Source organism: Tupaia chinensis, unplaced genomic scaffold, assembly GCF_000334495.1.
Source record: "Tupaia chinensis unplaced genomic scaffold, TupChi_1.0 Scaffold138365_1, whole genome shotgun sequence".
Lineage (NCBI taxonomy): Eukaryota > Metazoa > Chordata > Mammalia > Scandentia > Tupaiidae > Tupaia > Tupaia belangeri.
The window spans coordinates 1,469,896-1,485,371 of NW_006198262.1; the positions used below are offsets into that span (position 1 = coordinate 1,469,896).

A 15,476-nucleotide genomic window follows, 5' to 3' on the forward strand; every position below is an offset into this window, starting at 1 on the left:
GACACAGGGCTTCTTGGGAGTTCTGTTGTCCCTTGGAACCTGGTGCCAGGGCAGGAAGCAGACCTGAGTCGAGCCTGAGAGGAGATGCCATGTCTCACTATTAGTGCGGGCAGCCTTTGATGCCAGCAGCAGTCTCGTGAGGTTCCTGGAGGGCCTTCTGCTAAACCCTTTCCGTCCCAGTCCCAGTTTCTGAGGAGGGCTTCGAAATGTGATCCTGAGCAGAGGATAGCTTGCCAGGCCTGGGTGCAGGTGGAAGTTGAGGGGCATGCTTTGGTGGACAAGCTCCTCCCTGCCTGTGCCTACTCCCTTCGCACCCTCTGGGCTGTACCATTTCAGAGGTGTTAGCTCCCCCGACCCCCTGCAAGGTTAAGGAAGACTCAGGTCCTCCTTGGACAGGGAGAACGAAATGGGCACTAAGCTGCACCCATGGGGTCGGTTACTGAGTAGATTGCTGTGGTTCCCAGGGGACCAGCTCCCCGTGGTTCTGAGTTTGCTGAGGGGACAATATTAGGCCCTGCATTGGGCCTAGAGAAAACAAGCCCCCACTGCTCTCTCTTCTTCCCTCTTAGCTATTATTACCTTCTTACTCAGCTTGTATTTCTGTCTGGTCATTAAGGGATAAGCACACATAGTGTGCACATGTCAACATAAATAGATGGGTGACAGGTAGACCATCCCCAACCAGCAGGCGTTTCAGGGAAACTGCACCCCTAACTTCTGAGGGCATTTGGTTCCAAATGCGCTGTGGTCTGTTTATTAAGCAACTGGACATTTGGGAACTTTCTGGCTCAGCACAGTCTTTTGTTGTTTGAGTGGCAAATGCCATCATTGGCATTTATGAGCTTTAATCATTAGCTTTCGGAGAAAATTAGTAAACGGAAAATGCATTGCTCTTTGATGTTTACTGAAAGTTGAGCCACCCATCTTTTGATTTATTCAAATTTAAAAGGCATTTACTGAGAATGAAAGGACAGGCTGTTTGAAATTGTGCAATATGTGAACTTATGGATGCTGTGTGTGGTTTTAAAGATAAAACAGAAAGTTGGGCCCCAGAAACCACAGTGGAACACCTGCTCACTTGTGAGTCAGGGGCTGCTTGAGGTGAACTAAGGACGCCCCCCCACACATACCTCCCTGGGGTGGAGGGCTCATCCACCAATGGGGGGCACTTGTGGAGTAGCTGTGGGAGGCTGAGCCCTGCCTTTGGTCCTTGTATAGATGCTGTGGAGAACAGGTAGATGCTTCCCAGTTCTGAAGGGCAGCCCCATAGAAAAGTTAACCCAGCACAGTTAGGGAATTCAGAATGCTGGGGTTCAAATTCCTCTTTTTCACTTATTAGGTATGGACATCACACAAGTTACTTAACCCCTTGGAGCCTCAGTTTACCCATCAGCAAAACAGAGTAATAATAGTTTCTGTCTTGAAAGCTTGGGAGAAAGTAAACAAGATGCCATATCCAAAGTGTCTGTCGCTCACTTAAGTGACCCCAGATGTGATGGCTGGTGGTCCCAGGTACAGCTCTAGAGCTGAAAGAGCCAGGAGCCCTGGGGGAAGACAGTTCCAAATAGTCTACAGGTCTCCCCAGGGTGGAAGGGATGCCAGTAAGGCAGGAATCTGTCCATGGCTTGGGTGGAGGCAGATGGCATTTGTCAGGGGTATGTAGTGTGGGAAGGATGCCTCAGTTTAGTATTTATTTATAGAGCATGCCCCACCCAGCTCCAAGAATGGATTTATAACATTGAACACATGTAAACGAGCACAGCTAAAATAGAGATGGAAAGGAGAGACTGAATTCTGAGAGAGACAAGAGAAACAAACGCTCCAGAACCAAGAGGGAGTCCTGCCTGTGTCCAGGGATAGCGTTCACCCTGAGATTCAGAGCACCCAAAAGTGAAATCGTTTTCATCCGTAGGTAAAAGGAAGCCACACCTTTGTCAACATGGGAGACGGTTTCCCATCACCAAGTTCAAGGGCTGTTTATCATCTAGGTCCTTAAATAAATGACATCGCAAATCTCAAGTTTGAAAAAAAAATCAGAGAAACTATTTGAAACACTTTTAAAATGTGTGTGTGTGTGTTTAAAATCAGAGAAACTATTTGAAACACTTTTAAAATGTGTGTGTGTGTATGTTTAAACCAGTCACTATTTCATGGCATGCTTTTGTTTGCCAATTTGGTGAAAACTAAGTCAATGTCTTACAATATGAGTACGGTATTTTCTCATGATCCGACTTCAACAGTAAGAGATAAACGAGTAATTAAATGACAGTAACTCTTAATTCCTGGTTAACATGACCGTTGTTTCTATCTAAACGTGGTGAAAGCCCATTCATTTTATAACTCTGATTTTATCACCAGTATCTCAGAATGATAACTTACCCCTACAGGATCCTCCATGTTCTGCCTAGATTTTTTCCAACATGTAAAATACTGTAATTAGCAGCATCCATTGTGTACACAAGGGATATTTAAAAATCAAGCTTGCCTTCTTCGGTACATCACATAGAATGCCTTTCTGTGTGGGTTGTGCAGAAGAAATTTTATTCTAAAAGCTCTCTCGGCTCATTGCGGTTCAAATTAAAGACAGTTTATACTGAAGTTGGTTCAGAGAGATTTATGCGGGTTGTCACTGTCTGTTTGTCTTTCCTCCTCTCCCCGGGTTTAACTCTGTGGTCAGTATTCCTTTGCAAACTAGTCACTAATCTTACCTGGACATGCTCTCTTTTCCTGGACATGCTGCATTGCAAATCATGTCCCCAAGAAGACAGAAAATGACCCAAAGAAGGAAAATATATTCAGCCAAACAGTTGTTTATTGAACATCTCTTACAAGAACTAGCATCTAGTCAATGATGGCCATGAGCTGATACTTGGTTAGTTCACTTTTTTTGGTCTGTAATCTTCACAACGGCTCATTGAAGTAGCTACTGTAATTATGCCAATTTACAGATGAGGAAATTGAGGCTCCAACAAGTAATTTAACTTGCCCGAGGCTACATAGCTACAAGTGCAGGAGCAAAAACTTTAGTGGACTGGAAATGGCCAGAGTCCCTCTTCCCTGTGCCTGACATTGGCTGGGGCTGGTTGGTGGTATATATAAGACACGTGCCCAGACCCCTAGTACTGTGGAACAGTCATGCCGAAGGGCCCCTTGAGACCATCTAAGCCAGGGGTACAGAATTCAAGGGTGCTGGGAACTTGAATGGGAACAGCCACCCTCTTTCATGTGTATTAACTTTAGCATTTCCTAGATTTGTGAATGTAACTTACAAACTACAATCATTTTAGCAGTACCAGGGACTTTCTCACCAATTAGAATCCTTGATATTTTCATTGTGCATGATAATCAATATGGAAATTTCAGAATTTTGTTTGTACTTGTCACTAAGTTGAAATGATGACAGTTATTAGTCCTGCTACCAGGCCTTATAATTTTATGCATTAATAAAGAAGCACATATATCATTACATCATAATTTTGCTTCTTAAATATGATGATAACTTTATCAGTTTTCTTGGGCTACTATAACAAGTGACCATAAAACAACAAGGTGTTGTCTTACAGTTCCAAGGTAGTTTAAAACAACAGAGATGTATTGTCTTACAGTTCCAGGGGCCAAAAGTCCAAGATCAAGGTGTGGTTCCCTTTGTAGGCTCAGTGGAAAATTTGTATCTTGCCTCTTCTTGATTCTGATGGTTGACAGCAATCTTTGTAGTTCCTTGGTTCGTGTATGTGTCACTTTGATCTCTACCTCCATGTTCTCCTCTATGTGTCTTTTTTTTTGAGAGTTTTTTTCGCTATAGGTTGCGTGCGCTCGCCAGACAGACAGAGAGAGACATAGAGACAGAAAGCGAGAAATCACCCCCCAGGGAGAATGGTCACGTTGCAATCCCTTCTCTCAGGATCTTGGGCACACACGCACACGCACACTGTGTGAGTTTTAAGCCACCGGGTCCGGGACGTGAATCGCGGTCGACTACATGGGAGTCCAGTGACATAGCCATTAATGCTAACTGCTGGTTCCCTCCTCTATGTGTCTTTTATAAGGACAATTTTCACTAGACTGGGGTAATTTGGGATAGTCTCATCTTAAGATCCTTACCTGGATCATATCTGCAAAGGTCAGAATTCTAAATAAGATCACAGGCTGAGATTCTGGGTGGACCTATCTTTGGAGGAGGCTGTCATTCAATCCTTTAGAATAACTACATCTTAGTTATCTGCGATCTTATTGAATTTATTCACTTGAAATATTCTTCCAGCAAGGGGTATGCAGGCTTCCCCAGGATGCCAGAGGAACCATGGCATGAAAGGTAAAGAAGCCTGTTCTATACCTGTCTTTCCTGGAAGAGGAACTGAAGCCCTAGTACAAAAATGCCCAAGAAAACTTTGCCAGAGAGTCCTTCTCCACCATGACCATGCTCCTGCTCATTCCTCTCATCGAATGGGAATTTTGTGAGCAGTTCGATAGGAGATCATCCAGCATTCACCTTACCATCCTGATTTGGTTCCTTCAGACTTCTTTTTGTTTCCTAATCTTAAAAAAAAAAAAAAAAAAAAAAAGAAGAAGAAGAAGAAAAAAACTTTCAATGAAATCCATTTATTTTCAGTTACTAATGTGTAAAAAGAAAAAACCAAAAAGCTCCATTGACATGGTTAAATTCCCAGGATCCTTAGTTCTTCAAGGATGGATGAAATGACTGGTATCATCACTTACGAAAGTGTCTTGAATTTGATGGAGTTTATGTTGAGAAATTCTGTATTTTTATCTTTTAATTTCATTTTCCTACAAATCTTTTGAACTCCCCTTATCTATGTTCCTGAGCTACAGAATGGAATAGGGGCTTGGGTATTCCCCTTATCTATCCTCCTGAGCTACAGAATGGAATAGGGGCTTGGGGCTTTTGGGGTGGTGGGGTGGAGAGTGGAGACAAATTATGGGAGGGTGAGGGTGAAATGTGTGATGAATCAAGCTCGCCTTATGCAGATAGCAGTCTCTTAGGAGATGAAGGTTGTTGTGCAGCAGCTCTCTTTCTAGTACAGATACCTTTACTGATGAAAAGTAATATTCCGTTATAAATATCAGTTCCCTTTGTAAAAGGGAAGTTTTATACAAAGCAGTTGAGGGGGAGGTGACAAACTTTTGCCTTGCTGGCTAGTTTCAATATCTTTTAGCTTACAGTAATCAGTACCAAAGTGGCATCTTCTGATCTTCTACAGTCATATTTTGGGGTGGCACGTCCTAAGCTCCATTATTCCCCAACAGGAAACTTCCCAAAGAAATTTAATAGTTCAGAAACAGAGTTGGGGTATCGTCCTATAGCCACCTAAAAGGCATTACAATGGAAATAGAAGAAAAAGGACAGTTAGTCATTGGAGCAGACTAAACCCAGTTTCTGAGTCTGGAAGGCACTCAGTTGAGAAGATCTCTAGTGTTGGGCTGGAAGCATCTTTTGTAGTCAAATGCCTCTGGTTATCTGCGTGGCCCCCCGGGGCAACAGGCACAAAGTGATCCATATGGGAACTGTTGTGATTTCTTTGACAGTTGCTTCAAGTTGTCCCGCTTCAGCTTGCAGGACTTTGGGGAAAGGAGCAATTTTTGTTTTTCAGTGATTCCAAATCGTTAGATACGAAAAATTTTGAAACCTTAGTTTCAAGAGTTATACTCAGATATCGAAGGAAACTACAATAATTCAGGATCTAAGCTAGTTGATAGATACAATCTCAAAGACAAAGAATAACTGGACTCTAATAGTGGGTACACTATAGTTTTCTACTGAAACATAATTTTTTTCTTCTACAGTCACCACTGTTTCTGCCAAAAGTAATCATAGTAAGACTAGTTTGTTTGCAAAATAAGCCTACTCCATTAAACTTACTGTACTTATTATTTACCTAAGACAGTAAGATAGTTATTGACCATATAGGATTTTAAGTCTGCTTTGCCAGAGCTTTTAAAAGGAATCTTAGAAAAAAATTAATTAATTAATTAATTAAAAAAATAAAAGGAATCTTAGGTTAGACTTTTTTATAAAAGGAGATTTTTTTGAATGTGAGCTTGCCAGAGAGACAAAGATAGAAAGCAAGAAGTCACCACCCTCCGGGGGAGATAGCTGAGCCACAACCCCTTCTCTTCCATTCACTTCACAGGGTTTTGGCCATACACACACACACACACACCTGGCATGAGTTTCAAACCGCTGGGTCTGAGACTCAAACTGCAGTCAACTACATGGGAATCCAGCAATGTAACCACTACACCATCTGCTAGTCCCAGGCTAGACTTTTAAAAGCCTCTTAATTGCCTCTGATGTCTTAATCAGATCATTGAGTGTCTTGCAAAAAAAATTAAAAAAGCCTCTTAAGAGGGTCAGCAGATGGTGTGTTGGATAAGGCACTAGAATCCCACATGACTGACTGCAGTTCGAGTCCTGGACCTGACAGCTTGCTTTCTCACTCTCTCTTTTTTTCTGTCCCTTTCTGATTAGTGTACATGCCCTGTATCAAATTTTTAAAAATTATAATGATAATTTTTTAAAAAAATTATTAAAAAGGCCTCTTAAGGTTAGGAAACTAGGCCAAGAACTTGCCATTAGACTTCATCTGCAATACCTATAGATTTGTATGAATTCCTTTTTCTCAAGGATCCCAAAACATTTAAGGTTCCTGGGCCTTCCAGAAAGTTAATAGTGTTTACATAACCGGTAAGACTATAGAACTTCTTTGAGCTAGGTATTAGATCAGTAATTTTTCTCCCTTCAGTGGACTTTATAGATTCCATAAAAACAGCCCTAGTTCCTTTAAACTCTCTGGTTACATCTGATTCTATGCACATCACTCTCAAATATGACCTGCCAGTCAAAGCCTCAGTAATATAATCAATGTTTCCAATTGTTTTGTTGTTGTTGTTGTTGTTGTTACAAGGCAGTAGATTCTTACTGAATTTAAGCAAATAACTGTTGCCATGAAAAGAATACTGAGTTTCCAAAATCTAGAGAGATCAAGTTTGGAGAAAATGTAAGTTTTAATTCTGTTTACAAAAGTATAATTTACCAGATTGCTGTAAGCTATAAATAGTTCCTTCATTAAAGTTCTATCAATAGAAATTCTTACCCAGACCAATATGATATGATATGATCTTAATCTTATCAGAAACCTGTGATGATGAGGGGCCATTATAATGCAACTAACAAGGATATTTTGCTATTTATATGTTATATAATATCTTAAAAATTATGACCGACACAGGACATATCAGAGTTCTAGGTATTTCATACAATTTCCCCAATAAATATTGATAATATATATCCATACAAATATAATTTTTAAAAGGTTAAACATCACTTCTTTTTTTTTGTTGAGGTTTTTGCTAGAGGGTACGTGTGCTCACCAGACAGACAGAGAGAGACAGAGAGACAGAAAGCAGGATGGCCACGCCACAATCCCTTCTCCTCCATTCTCCTCTCAGGATCATGGGCACACGCGCACATGCGCCCAGCGTGAGTTTAAGCCACCGGGTTCAGGACTCGAACTGCGGTCGACTATGTGGGAGTCCAGCGACATAGCCATTACGCTAACTGCTGGTCCCTACATCACTTCTTTTTTTTAAATTTTATTTTATATTTTCTTATTTTCATTTAATTGTTGTGTGTCTTTGTAAAGTACAAGGTATGAATGAGGTGTGTGATAATCAAATCTAGGATGTTAACATATTCATCATCTTCAACAAAGAACATTATATTATATTGTGAAGCTTCAATTTTTGTTCCACTTTTTTGTTTTATATATATGTGTGTGTATAAAATTGGCAAGTCTCCTTTTTTTTAAACTCTATTGTGGTTTATTGTTTCATAACCTATTTGCCTGTTACATGCATTCTGTGTCTGTTAAACACTTTTTCTAAGTGCCCCCTACCCAACCCCTCATTCCACATGCAGTCTCTGATATCTACAGTTGCCCTCTCTACTTTTATATCTTCGAATCTTTCAACTTCTACCATAGAATGGAGACATTTGGGATACGTTAAGCAGGGACATACAATGTTTGTCTTTCATTGTCTGACTTATTTCATTTAGCATTAAATAGTCTATATTTGTCCACTTTGTATTAAATGACAGGATCTCATTGTTCTTTATAGCTGAGCAATATTCTATGGTGTATATGTGCAAGAGCAAGTGTCTCTATGAAAGCACCATTACCTGTCCTTTGAAAAAGTATTCAAGAGTGGAATCACTGGGCCATATGATATTCTATTTGTAAATATTTGAGAAATCTCCATGTTTTTTCACAGTGACTATACTAATTTACATTCCCACCAACAGTGCATGAATGTTCTCTTATCTCTGCACTCTCACCGGCACGTGTAGTTCTTTGTTTTTATTATAGCAATTCTGACTGGAGTTAGGTGATTTGTTTTTCCCTTATACAAGAGGTGATGAACTTTTTAAATATTCTTTTCGGGTATTCATGTTTCTTCCTTTGAGAGTTATCTATTCAAATTGATTGCCCAGTATTTAAATAGATTGTTTTGTTTTCTTTTGTTTTTGCAGGTGAGATGCTTGAAGTTACATATGTATTTTGGTTATCAATCTCTTATTTGAAGTAGATTGTAAATATTTTCTCCCATTCTGTAGGTTATCTTTTTGCTTTGTTTATTGTTTCATTTGCTGTACAAAAGCTTTTTAGCTTGGTATATTTTTAGCTTGATATATTTAGCTTGATATCCACTTGTCTATTTTTGGTGTTGTTACCTGTGCTTCAGGAGCCTTCTTTGAGAAATCTATGCCTCCTCCAATGTCTTCAAGTGTTTTCCACAAGTAGTTTTATAGTTTTAGGGTTTATATTTAAATCTTTAATCCATTTTTAGTTGATTTTTGTTATTGGTAAGAAGTAGGGATCTAGTTTCATTTTCCTACAGTGGATATTTCGTTTTTCCAGTACCATGTGTTGTTGTTTTCTCCATTGGATTGTCTTGTATCCTTTGTCAAAATTCAGTTGGCTACATGTTTTGGGCTTTATCTATAGATTCTCTATTCTGTGTCTTTTTCTTTTCTTTTCTTTTCTTTTCTTTTCTTTGCCAGATGATGTGTGTGCTCACCAGGGAGAGAGAGAGAAAGAGACAGAGAAAGAAAGTGAGAAAACAACCCTGTGGAGAATAGTCATACTGCAATCCCTTTTCCTCCATTTCTCCCTCCTTTTGGGATTTTGGGCACATATGCACACATGCCCAACATGTTTTTCAAGCCACTGGGTCTGGGATTCAAACTGCACCATCAGCCATGTTGGATCCAACAACCTTATCACCACACCACTACCTGGCTCTATGTGTTTGTTTTGATGCCAGTACCATACTGTTTTGATTATTCTAGCTTTGTAATATATATTTTAGTCAGGTAGTGAGATGCCACCAATTTTATTGTTTTTGCACAGTATTGTCTTGGCAATATGATGTCTTTTATGGCTCCAGACAGTTTTTAATTCTTTTAGGTGTTTTGTTTTGTTTTGCTATATACAGGTGCCAGAGAGAGAGAATAAGTGAAAAATCACCCCACAGGGGGATGGCCACACCACAATCCTTTCTCCTCCAGTCTCCTCTTGGGATTTTGGGCATGTACACACATGCCCCAGTGTGATTTTCAAGCTGCCAGGTCCAAGACTTGGACTGTGGAGTCGGCCATGTGGAATCCAGCCACCTTAACCACTATGTCACCTGTTGACTCCCAATTACAGACGAGTTTTATTATTCTTTCCAATTTCTGTTAAGAATGTTTCTGCTAATTTAATAGGAATTGCATTAAATTTATAAATTCATTTGGGAAGTATTAACATTTCAGTTAAATTGATTCTTCCAATCTAAAAATAAGAGCTATTCCATTTGTTGTATCTTTTTTAATTTTTCTTTTCTTTTTTTGGTAGTTTTAATTGTAGAGATCTTTCACAATTTTGATTAGATTTATTCCTAAGTTTGTTTGTTTGTTTGTTTGTTTAATTTGCTGGCTATTGTAAATAGAATTGCTTTCTTCAGGACCAGCAGTTAGCGTAATGGCTATGTCGCTGGACTCCATTGTGGCCGACCACAGTTCAAGTCTTGAACCTAGTGGCTTAAAACTCACGCTGGGTGTGTGTGCATATGTTCCCAAGATCCCGAGAGGAGAATGGAGGAGAAGGGATTGCAGCGTGGGGTGATTTCTCGCTTTCTGTTTCTCTGTTTCTCTGTCTGTCTAGCAAGCACACGTGCCCTATAGCAAAAACCTCTCAAAAAAAAAAAAAAAAAAAAAGGAATTGCTTTCTTCAATTTTGCATTGATCTATTCATTGTATGGTGAATAAAAAAACTGCAGATTTTTGTGTATTGATATTTTTTTAATCCTAAAACTTTACCAAATTCACTTATGACTTACAGAATTTTTTATGGATTTTTTTAGGATTTTCTGAATATATAAACATGGTATCTGCAAATAGGGATGATTTAATTTCTTCCTTCCTTACTTGAGTTCCCTCCCTCCTTTTTCTCTCACTCTCTTGTCTAATCATATTGGTAGGACTTCCAACACTAAGTTGAAAAGGAATGGAGAAAGTGGACAACCTTGTCTTGTTGCAGTTTTTAGCAGGAAAGCTTTCAACTTTTTCCCATTCTGTATGACCTTAGCTATGGGTTTGTCATACATGGCTTTTATAATGTTAAGAAATGTACCTTCTGGGGCTGGCATGTGGCATGGTGCTAAACTCCAGCGTGGTTGACCACGATTCGAGTCCCAGAACAGGTGGTTTGTCTTCTCACTTTTCTTCTCTCTCTCTCTCTGTCCCTCTCTGGTCAAATTAAGGTAAATAAATACATAAATAAAAAGTTAAATAAAATAATTCTTTTAAAGAAAAGAAATGTACGTTCTATATGTATTTTATTGAGAGTCTTAATCATGAAGTGATACTGTATTTCATCCAATGCTTTTTCTGCAAATGCTTTTTCTGCATCAGTTGATATGATCATTTTTTTATTTTTCTTTCTGTTAATGCGATGTATTACATTTATTATTTTGCATATGTTGAACTATTCTTGCTTCCCTGGGATAAAGTTCACTTTGTTATGGTGTATAATCTTTCAAATGTGCTGTTAGATACTATTTACTATTAATAGTATTTTGTTCAGCAGTTTTGCATGTTCATCAGGAATATTGAGCTATGGTTTTCTCTTTTCTCTGTCTCTCTCTCTCTTTTTGGTTGTGTCCTTATCTGCTTTTGAAGATGACAGTGACTTTGTAAAATGAGTTTGGGAAGGCACTTCTAGTTTTAGAAATAGTTCGAGTAGAACTGATGTTAGGAGACCAGCAGTTAGTGTAATGGCTATGTAGCTGGACTCCCATGTAGTCAACGATAGTTCTAGTCCCGGACCCGGTGGCTTAAACTCATGCCGGGTGCATGTGCGTACATGCCCAAGATCCCGAGAGGAAAATGGAGGAGAAGAGACTGAGGCATGGCCATCCCCCCTGCAGGGTGATTTCTTGCTTTCTGTCTCTCTGTGTCTCGGGCAAGCACACATGCCTTATAGCAAAAACCTGCCCCGCCCCCCAAAAAAAGAACTTGCATTAGTTCTTCTTTAAAGGTTTTGTAGAATTCAGCAGCAAAGTCATTGAGACTTGGGCTTTTCTTTGTTGGGAGACTACTTATTGCTGATTTAACCTCATTACTTACCTTTTAACTGTTCAGACTTTCTATTTCTTCTATAGATATAATGCCTATGTCCAGAACTTGTCTACTGTCTTCTAGGTTTTCAAATTTGTTGGCATATAGTTGCTTATAGTATTCTCTAATGATCTTTTTTATTTCTGTGATCTCTGTTGTAATATTGCCTTATTTGTTTCTGGTTTTATTTATACGGGTTCTTTATTTTTCATAGTCTAGTTAACGGTTTGTTGGTTTTGTTTGTCCTCTTAAAAAACAGTTTTAGTTTCATTTTTTGGGTATTGTTCTTTTATTCTCTATTTTATTTTTTTCTGTTCCAACCTTTATTATTTCTTTTCTTCCATTACTTTTTGGGGTTTTGCTGTTGTTCTTGCTTTTCTGGTTCTTTGAGATATGGTTTTGGATTATTTATTTGCCATTTTTCAATTTTGTTTTTGAGAGTACTAATTATAAACTTTCATCTTAGTATGCTTTTACTGTATCTAAAAGATTTGGGAGAATATCGTGTTCTTCGTATTATTTGCTTTTACAAATTTTTAAATTAAATTCATTTCTTCAGTTTCAAAGTTGTTCAGTAGAAACTAGTTTAGTTTCCATGTGTTGGTTTGTTTTTGAAAGCTATTTCTGTCATTGACTTTGAATTTAATTCCATTACGATGAAAAACATAGGCAGAGTCCCCTTCTCTGTGGCAAGATGGCGAAGTACAACTTGACGATTTGCACCTCTCACTTTTTGGATTGTCATCTTGTCTTTCCAGTCCTTGAGTTTCTCTCTGTAAAGGAGATATATAATGAAAAAGCATTATTAAAAAGGAAATTTAATCTTCTTGGTAATATCAACTTGATAGATTTTGCTATAGACATATACACAAACCTTTATTCTGATGATATTCCTCATTCTTTGAGAGAAAAAAGAACCACAGTTAGTGTACAACTGAAACAGCTTCAGGCAGTAACAAACCAATTGTGAAGAGGTTGGAAAATCCAGAGACTACAAGGTAAATGTGGTCAACCAGAGATGGTCAAGGGCTCTTTGACTCTCTAGCAGGAAGTGTGGTTTTAGGCAGGAATATTAAGATATACTCAATAGACACATACAATTCTAATATGAAAGTGGGAATTGCTCAGGATCAGCAGAATATTTTTACTTTTTCAGAGTTTGGGTTCCAGAAACAGATAGAAAAGGTTTATGATCACTCTGGGGAAAACTAGCCTCTGAAATCTTAATGTAGACTTGGGACCTTACATGGTTCAAAGAGACCATCGATGATCATTCCATGAGTTCTCTACTGCAGTCTCTTCAACAGCAAATGTGGCTCATTCACTGGTCTGTTTGTTTTCTTCAACCACCATAAAGGCCATGATAATATTATTGATCTGTTCCTTTACCAGCCACAGTATCTCAATACAATTCAGACAATGTGTCCACATTATTCTCTGCTATTTGACTACAGCAGTCTTAACAAATAAAGATGTCCCAAAACACCAACAAGGTGCTAAAAAATCTATTCACATTTACTCAATAGAGTCTTACACATATAAAGGTTACAATTACAAAATTTGTTGAGTGTTTATATGTTAACTTTGATTTTGATAAAGGCTCAGAAAAAACTGAGGGAATGTGAATCAGTGCTCCTCTTTTTTTTTTTTTAAGGAATTATTTTATTTAACTTTATTTTAATTTGACCAGAGAGCGACAGAGTAAATGAGTTAACAACAGAGAGAGAGAAAGTGAGAAAGCAAGACACCAGGTCCAGGACTTGAACCATGGTCAGCCACATGGGAGCTCAACATCCTTAACTACCATGCCACCTGCCAGCCCTGTGAATCAATACTTCTGAATGACTTCTTTGAGGTTTGCTTCGAGGATTTTATCAAAACTGCTTATCTTTTTGTCATATCCACCAGTATATCACCATTAACAGCTTGACAGATAAACTGAACATGACTCCAGAGGAAGCTGAAAGGTGGATTGTGAATTTGATTAGAATGCAAGCCTGATGTCAAGGGTGATTCCAAATTAGATCATGTAGTTCGGGTTAACAATGCAGTCTCACCTAATCAGCAAGTGATTGAAAAGATTCACAGCCTTTTAGAAGCCAGATGTTGGCCATGAATATAGAGAAAAAATTTAATAAGAATAGTAGGTCAGGGGGCCAGCAAGTGCCATGGTGATTAAGACTCTGGACTCCCACATGACCGACCTCCGTTTGAGTCCTCGACCTGGCCGCTTGCATCCTCACTTTCTCCCTTTCTTTCTGTCTCTCTTTGGTGAGTGTACAAGCCCTATGGCAAATTAAAAATAATAATAATAAATAAATAAACTTAAAGAAATAAAGAACAGTAGGTCAGAGGCTCCTGACTGGGCAACTCAAGTCTAGCTTCTACTGAAAAACTGTAGAGAAAGGCTGAAAAAAAACCATAAGAAAGATGAAATAATAAAACCACTATATAAATGGTGACATTTCAGAAAAGCATACTAAATATTAATTTTGGAATATTTCAATAAAATTGACTATAGTTAATTTTTTTGAAAAAAAGGAAAGATGCTAGATATGATTTGTATTATTTTAAGTTTGTCAAGGCTTGTTTGTGTGCCATATTATGTGGTCAGTCTTCAAAAATGTTCCACGTAGGGGGACCAACAGTTATAGTGGCTATGTCACTGGACTTCCATGTAGTCGACCATAGTTTGAGTCCCAGACCCGGTGGCTTAACCTCACACTGGGCACGTGTGCGTGTATGCCCAAGATCCCAAGAGGAGAATAGAGGAGAAGGAATTGTGGTGTGGCCATACCCCAAAGGGTGATTTCTCGTTTTCTCTCTCTGTCTCTCTCTGTCTTTCTGACATGCGCATGCACCCTACACACATACACAAAAAAAACTCTGAAAAAAAAAGTTTCACATAGGGCTGAGGAAAATGTGTATTTTATAACTGTTGGCCCTGTTTCTTCCAATCACAGGGGATTCTTCTCTATGTTGTGCCCCCACTCCCACAGAGCTACAGAGCTGCAAGATTGCCTGGTCCTGATCATGAGCTATTGGTTGGCTCTTCAGATGATGCTGAGCCTTGGGGCTTGTGGTGGGAATGGGGTGGGAGGGCCAATGTTTTCTCTGAAATGATAAATCTGTGTACTTCCTTATGATGTATGTTAGCTCTGTGCCAGTTCCAGTGGTCTTCTGCAGGTGGGGAGTGTTGGGGTCCGAGTGGGAGTATGAAATTCCTTCAGAGATTTTGGCGCCTCACTGAGTTCAGATGGTTGGCTCCCTTTACTCTTCCAGGTAGGGACCCATTGCTCCAGGATCTCCTGCTGTCTTTTTCTTGCACTTCCTCAGTCTCACCTCACTGCTCTGCTGGAAGTATGCATTTACCCAACTTTTATAGCCTTTCTTCCTGGAGAAACACTGCAGTGAATGTTTCTGGTTAACCACCTTGGTCCCTCCCTTCCACTATTCTTTTTTGACAATGATTTCCATGCAAAAGTTAATGTATCAGGGCCAGCAGGTGGCGTGGTAGTTCAGGTGTTGGACTCCCACATGCTGACCATGGTTTGAATCCTAGATCTGAAAACTTGAAAATCATGCCAGGCACGTGTGTATGCATGCCCCAAATCCCAAGAGGAGAGTGGGATTGTGGTCTGGCCATTCCCCTAGGAGGTGACTTACTACTTTCCCTCTCTCTGTCGCTCTCAGATGAGCACACATGCCCTATGGCAAAAACCTATAAAAGGAAAAAGTTAATATATCAAATACACCTAATTAGTTAAATATCTTTTGAGAAGGAGAGAGGACAAATCCA

General features: G+C 39.1%; 1 pseudogene; it reads left to right on the plus strand.

Moving 5' to 3' along the window:
- The first annotated feature begins 12,371 nt into the window (after positions 1-12,371).
- On the plus strand, positions 12,372-14,058 carry LOC102503325 (eukaryotic translation initiation factor 3 subunit E pseudogene; annotated as a pseudogene).
- The last annotated feature ends 1,418 nt before the right edge of the window (positions 14,059-15,476 follow it).